Here is a 7,413-nt window from a genome sequence, read left to right as displayed (position 1 = left end):
GAGAAGAAAGAGAAGGGGAAGGAAGAGAGAGCCTGACATGTGGGACCCACATGTCATTAAACGGTCAAACGAACAATCAACAAACGGCTTATTTAGGAGCGGGCTCGATCTGTCATAAATCAGATCAATTTTAAATCATATGGTCATTTGGGTTTTTTGGAACAGCTAACCAATTTTGTAGTAGTTTTTTAAAAAATTAAAAAAAGTCGTAGTTTTTTGTAGCCATAGCCTGTAATGTGGTAGTTTTTTGCTATATACTCCTTTAAATGGCTTCAGACTTGGAAATGGGAGAGTGCTTTCGGAAACCGACGCTCTTATGCTGAAAGAGTAACTTGAAGATCGAGGCATCAATTTTTCTTGCCTTGGTGCTGTGGCTGATCGCTTGAAAGCTTTCGACGATGCTGGGTTGATCCAGTTGATCGTGAGCACGATGACAAAGGATGTGCCCTTGCACGAGGTCGGTGTGGATTGGGAGGTCCACTGCCACCACTCAACCAAACTCCTCCTGTATAGCCGGCAAGTAGTGGATCGGATCCAGTATAGGATCTGATGCCACAGGTTGACAAGAAGAGGCAACCGGTGAAAAGATGGCTCATGGTCTCGTCCGATGGCTCGCAAAGTAGACACCACAGATGGTGTTTCACTCCTCATCTCGCAAGCCTCTCGTTAGTCTACCATCAATTTTGACAAGCAAGCTAAATGAAGAACTTTACCATCTTGGGGCCGCTCAACCTCCAAAATCTTGAAATTACAACTCCTTGGAATTGGAAGAGGGTGTTGTAGAAAGATCTTATTTTCATCTCATCAGGGTCAAAACTTTCAATCAAAACAATAGTGGATACAAATCAGATATCTTAAAAAAGTAAAAGAAATCAGATGTAGGAAGCTTGAGCAACAACCACCAATCGCATCATTGTTTCTTACTAATTAACTAATAGTTGAGACCTAGAACTTCAAATTCCTGTGTTTGAGCAAACTGATAGTTGGTGTCAGTTCATACCAGGCAGCCTACTTCTTTGTGTTGTAGCATCTTTATGTGTATGCAGTATGCAAATGTACTTGGAAGAAGTGTACTATCATTGTCAAGAGAAAAATGATAGGAAGAAGTGTAGCATATACAATTTGATCTATATGTACACCTACGCTCACACGTATCCAATCTCAGAAGCTATATCCATGTACCATGTAAACAATTCTGCTAACTTGTGTGTCGTTGCTATGGTGGAGCGCTAGCTACCACTGGTGCTGCTCCGGCGAGGAGGGTCTGTAATCACATGTATCGGCCATTTAGATTGATTCTGAGGGGGAAAACTGAACATGTATTGGTCCTTGTCTTCCCGTATGCTAAAGCCATTTGTCTTGAAGAAATTATTACTAGCGCTGCTAGAGGCATGTGTGGCTGCATTGCATAGGTTGGGGTATATCCTTTTCTGATAACTTTAATTTATGTCTGAACAATCCAAAGTACATAGGCAGGGATGTGTGCAACAAAATAATTATTGGCCAGTGAGGCAGTGAGCAATATATTAGAGTTCTTCTGTAAAACAAGACATGAAAGCTAAGTTTGCCTGTCTATATATATGTAGGATACTCTCCTGGTCACTTCTCCAGGCATGAGCCACCAAAATTCCATATCAGCATGACAGCCTAGGTTTGAGTCATAAGAGGAAGCAGTCCCCGCAAAAAAAAAAAAAAAAAGAAACGGTCATCATGGTGGTTAACGGTAATCTTCACAAACGGCGGTATCATTGCACAACAATGAAGTTGGTCGTTAAATCACATCATAACACTAGTGCCATGCGGACGAAACCACCAGGGCATTGAACCTAGCTTGAGCTTCCAGAGATTAGGCATTGCGTTCGCCGACTGCGCCTGAGGTTCAAGAGGTTGAGAATTCAGAATCCCACCTTGTCAAAGACAATCCTTTCAACAGCAGCCGTAAACAAGGATAGAGCGGTGAGAGCAGCAATACCATCCCTCAGAAGTTCCCTTACCGCAATCTTCAAAATGCGGTGCTTCTCAAGTTTCCCTATCCACTTCAGAATACAAGACAGTATGCAGCTCTGTAGCGACCACTCAAACACCTGGAGAAGTGGGGGAGGTACTAAGCCATCCCAGGAGACGGACACTTAAGCACTATGAACCACAACATTTCCATGACATGGGTCATTAACCAGAGCTAGAGTTTTTAGGTTGCCATGTCCTGAGATTACAGAGCCCAGAGCTTCCATGCTTCTCTTCAGATGGTCTGAAGATGGTACAGAACAGGTCAGATGAAGATATCGCAGGTTGTTTAGCTTGCCAACGAACCTCATGCTACCGAAATAGAAGGCATACTCTCAATTCTCAAATGAATCCAAAAGGAGTAAGTGACCGAACACTCCGAACTTGTGCCTCACTGGCCACGAACAAGCATGGGGTTGGGAGTTGGCTGCACCTGCACCACAGTCTGCTCAGCTCCCTCGTTAAGCAGGCGCACCTGGGCGTCATGTCCGGGAGCTAGTGTTGCAGGAGTCTCAGCAGGCTCCATTCCCCCCGTCTGCATCTGATGATCAGCTTCTGACTCTGACATTGTTTTCACAAACAAGACTTTGGGTCGTCTCGGGTGCTTCTTTGCTGCTTCTTCCCACTCTTGTTTTGCTTCGTCGCTCACTCCATCGTCGAGAGCCACCTCCTTGAGACATCCAAGGAACTCCATTCTTATGCCACCAAGACCATCTAAATCCTTACAGAGAAGCTGGAGGGACTCGAAACACGGAAGCGCCCCCTCTTCGATTTCTAGGTCTTCCATGGATTGCACCACGATGCACAGGCGTAGCAGTATATTGAGCTGCCCCTTTCTTATGACAAACTTGTCCATGTGACTTGCTACCAGCTTCAGGTACTGCAAGGAGCGCACCATACTTAGGGCAGAAAGTATATCCCCAGTGAACTTACCGAGGGATGAAAGGCACAGCTCGGTGAGACCAGCCAACGTGGTAACAAATGGAGGTAAGCTCAAGATGTTGCCTTGTAGCTTCAGTTTACGGAGAAAGCAGGTTTTTTCCAAGGAAAAACTCAGCAAGTCTTCCGACCATTTGTTGAAATTCAGTGAGAGTGAACGATTGTCGTTCGCATGAGTGCCTCTCTGGACGAACCCTTTAATTGACTTGGAAAGATGAGCTATGTTGCTGACATCCATAGTGGATTCACAGCATATTTTCACCTTTGTCAAGTTATTCATATGATCCATGAGTTGTGCAAATCCTTTGTCAGCAACAAATCCTGATAGCGTCTGCAAGTTACTTTTTTCTGAAAGGAAGTTCTTCATCTTACTTATTCTCTGACTTGCATCTTCAAGTTTGCACCTTCCAAACAGATGAATCAAACACGGTAGCTCGATGACTTGTATAGGGAGAATCTCTATCTTCGTTCTTGTTATATCAAGTGTCTCCAAAAGTTTTAGCTTTGCAATCTCCTTGGGAAGCACTGAAATGGGGCCACCAAGGCTTAGATACCTGAGTAGCAGCAGGTTGCATATCTCTCTGAGATGCTTGTCACCCAATTCATCCTCACATTCTTCCAGATCCAAAACTCGCAGCAGTTCGTACTTGGAGAAATCAAAAACAGATTTGTGTGCCTTGCCAAAGATTGTTAGGGACCGGACAAAGGGTAAGTCCTCTCGACTCATCCTAGCCCGTCCGGCACTTTCAGGATGCAGAGAAAGCCAACGGGTCTTGCCGGTTTGGCGTGCCTGATCATGTGACAAGGTAATGAAATTCTCACATCTGGACTTGTGCAGGATGAACTCGAGCATCATGCCGTGAGTTTGGCAAGTCTTCACCTCTGTGTTGCTGCTCACATCAATAGGCCGAATGATACTGTGGTCGACCAGCTTCTTGAAATAGCACGTAGCGAGTTCAGCATCCCCTCCAAATAATCCTTCAGCTAGCCATCGCCTTATGAGCCTTTCTCTCCTCACCGGGCGATCACGTGGGAAGATACCCAGATATAGCAAGAATGTCTTGATAAAATGATCAGGAAGACTGGCGTAGCTGCGGCAAACCACACTCTTCATTCTCGCTAAGGTGTCCTCTGTTTCTAGATGTTCACCCAGGTTGTTGCACAGCCTTGTCCACTCTGTCCGTGTCGGATCACCTCGACTCTGCAAGAATTGGGCTGTGGTAACGAGAGCGAGTGGCAGACCATCGCATTTCTTCAGTGCTTCTGAACCGAGCTCATTACTAGGTGATGAATCCTCCAAGGAAGCTTCTTTGAGGAACAATTTTCTTGACAGATCCTCGCTAAGAGTTCTCATTGCGTACACATGACCATGAGCAGAGCTGTAGGCATTTGCTATGTACTGAATGGGTGTCGTCACCACAACTCTGCTGCTCACTCCCATCGCCGCAGGGAAAGAATTTTTCATGGTGTTCCAAAGTTCCGTTCTCATGCCATCAATAACAATGAAGAACCTGGTCAATAGGTAGATTGAAGACCGAAAATGCAAGTCAGTAGAGGACGTCCGTTGTTCACACAGAAACAAACAAAACCTGAATGAAGTTAAAGGAAAATTGAGGAGAGAAGGCTCACCTTTTTGACTCGAGGCATTTTCTGAGACTGTGCTGAGCTTCCTGGCATCCCCGGTTACCTGCAGGCCAAGCTGCTCGAGGATCCCCTTGAGAACATCCACCGCGCCTTTGCCCGCCGCACGAACCCATGCCTGTGCTTTGTACAGGCAGACCACGGTATCGCTCTCGTACACTTCCCTGGCAAGAAGAGTCTTCCCCGAACCTCCGAACCCGACAATGGAGATCACCTTGAGCTGTTTAGGCTGGCCCTCGGTGTCCCTTATTAGCTCCAGAAGCTCGTCGCGGGGCGCGTCCATGCCCACGAGGTCAGCTGCAAGTGCGTGAACCTCCTCCGAGAGGGCGCCCGATGCGGACGCCTCCGAGGCGCTGGGTTCGCCGCCGCCGTAGCTCTCCCTCAGCTTGGACACCTCTTCTGATATCTTCCTGATCTTCCGGATCTCGGCGGCGAACTCCGTGCGGATCGGCGCCGTCTTCAGCCTGCTGACGGTTTTGCGGAGCGGCGACGCGGCGGCGTCCTTGGCCACGCGGTGCGAGAAGCGGTCGATGCAGTCGTCGATGCTGTGGCCCAGCTCGCGCGCGAGCTGTATCCAGGCCGTCTGCACCTGGCTCTTCGAGCGGCGGTCGTCGTGGTCGTGGATGGCGGCGTCGATCATGTCCAGCTCCATCCGGATGCGCTGGATGTCATGCTGCAGGTTCCGCCGTAGCCTGTAATTTTCATCTAGAAACGCGAACAGCTTCAGTGCGATCCGACCGACAAAAGTCGTGGCCACAATCTCCATCTTCTCCACTCCCCTCCCCCTTCTCGCCGCCGACGGCCCCGGGGGGGGGGGGGGGGGGGGGTGCACTCACCCCTTTGCAGGGCTTAGAGCATCTCCAGCATCGATGGCCGAAAATCAGTCTAGTCGTGCCCCAGAATCTCGTTTAGCGCCGGTTTAGGCGAAATCCAGAGCCGGCGATCCCGCCCTGAACCCAAACAGCGGGGTGTCGCCTGGGCGCGCCGGCACAAGCGAAAAGCGGCATGGGGCCGCTCTGTCGACGACTGGAAGCCCTTTTCCCGCCGTTTCCTTCCGCGTTCACCCATCTCTTCTTCATTCCTCCCGCCAAACACCCGCCTCCTCCCTGTCCTTTCGCCGGCCATACCGTCAAAGAAGTACGTGATGCCGCGCACGGCGACGGATCCCACCGCCGCCGCCGCCCAGCCGAAGCAAAGGAAGCCGAGCGCTCCGCTCTCCAAACCACCCGGCATGACTAACGCTGAGTGGAAGGCGGATGCGAAGCGCCGGGAGGCCATCACTGTCGACATGCGCAACAGGGCCAAGAAGGCGAGGGAAAAAGTGGCGTACGATGCGGCGGCGGCGGCGACGGAGGTGGCACGCGCGGCGATGACAAATCCACCCCGGGGGGCACCCGTACGCGGCCTGGAGCCAGCAAAGCGTCGGCTCTCCGGCCGGGTTCTCGTCGTTGCCGCACCCATGAAGCACGTCGTCGCTGGGCTATGCCGATGGGGACGCCCACGGTGGTTTCAACCCCAACATCACCTTCCCCACGGGCGCCCTGCCCAGCACACGCCCTCGCCTGCGTTCGCCGGCCTGTAGTACCCACCTTAAACGTACTCGCCGCCGGACTACGCAGCCTTACCGACGCCCGCTCTTCGCCGCGGCCTCTACTCGCAAGCCTCATCCTCGTCACATCTCGACGACGCCGACACGACGGAGGCCGACATGGAGGACATCATCGCAGCCGGCTCGGCTGCCGCCGCCGCTTCCCCTGGATTCATTACGCAGGACGGCTCGATTGGCCTCGCCGACATGGACGGCGAGGTCGACTACGGCGAGGAAGAGCCAGAGGAGGAGGAAGAAGAGGAGGAGGAGCTGGCGCCGACGAGGAAAGGCAAGAAGAAGAAGAAGAAGAAGAAGACGGCGGCCAAGTCCGGCGAGCCACGCATCAAATGGGCGTCCAAGGAAGAGGAGTGCCTCGCCGAAGCGTGGAAGGTCGTCTTCCTCGACCCGGTCACCAGCACGAATCAGAGCATCGAGACGTATTGGGACCGCATCAAGGCCGAGTTCGACGAGCGGAAGCTCGTTGACCCTACTTCAAAGGCATGCACATGAAGTGGGGGTCGAAGGGGATGGCGAACCATTGGTCGCTCATCCAAGGCGTGCAACAAATGGCATGGGATCATCGAGGAGGTCGCGGCTCGCCCAGAGAGCGACACCAGCCTCGAGGATCAGGTATCGCACGCCGTTCTTTCGCTCCGAGAGCGTTCTTTCGCCTTGTACATGCCCTGGCGCGCGCTCTGGTGCCGACTGATGTCCTTTCTCCGGCGCAGCTACTACGCATGTTCGCCATGTTCCGCGACGACAACAGCGACGCGGACTTCAAGTACCTCCACGTCTTCAAGAGGATCGACAAGTGCGAGAAATGGGCGGCCGTCCGGCGCACCCTCGCCAAGGCCAAAGAGATGTACAAACCGGACGCGCCGACCTTGGGCGCGGCCGACGGGCGCCCGGACGGCAACAAAGGTGCCAAGAAGGTGAAATATGCCGAGTCGGCTGCCGCGCGCGTGCAAGAGTCCATCAAACACTGCATCGCCGACACCAAGACCAGGGCCGCCGAGCGAGAAGAGAAAATCGAGGCGAGGTGGGCTGTTTTGATGACGAACAACGCCGTCAAACTCGACTTGCTCCGGACCAGCGCCGCCGCGAAGCTCAAAGCTCAAGACGCCAAGAAGAGGAACAATGACCTCGCCTTTTTTATGGGCGGCACTGACATGCTCCAGAGCGAGGACGAGAAGCTCAAGGCGTGGTTCTTGGCCAATCACGGCCTCATCCTGGACTAGATA

At 51.9% G+C, this 7,413-nt stretch overlaps 1 pseudogene; it reads right to left on the bottom strand.

The window, feature by feature from the left end:
• Window positions 1-1,510: 1,510 nt before the first annotated feature.
• Window positions 1,511-5,363, bottom strand: LOC123116677 (disease resistance protein RGA4-like; annotated as a pseudogene).
• Window positions 5,364-7,413: the final 2,050 nt, after the last annotated feature.

The sequence above is a fragment of the Triticum aestivum genome, chromosome 5B (genome assembly GCF_018294505.1).
Source record: "Triticum aestivum cultivar Chinese Spring chromosome 5B, IWGSC CS RefSeq v2.1, whole genome shotgun sequence".
Taxonomy (NCBI): domain Eukaryota; kingdom Viridiplantae; phylum Streptophyta; class Magnoliopsida; order Poales; family Poaceae; genus Triticum; species Triticum aestivum.
This window is presented reverse-complemented; position numbering and strand designations above follow the sequence as displayed.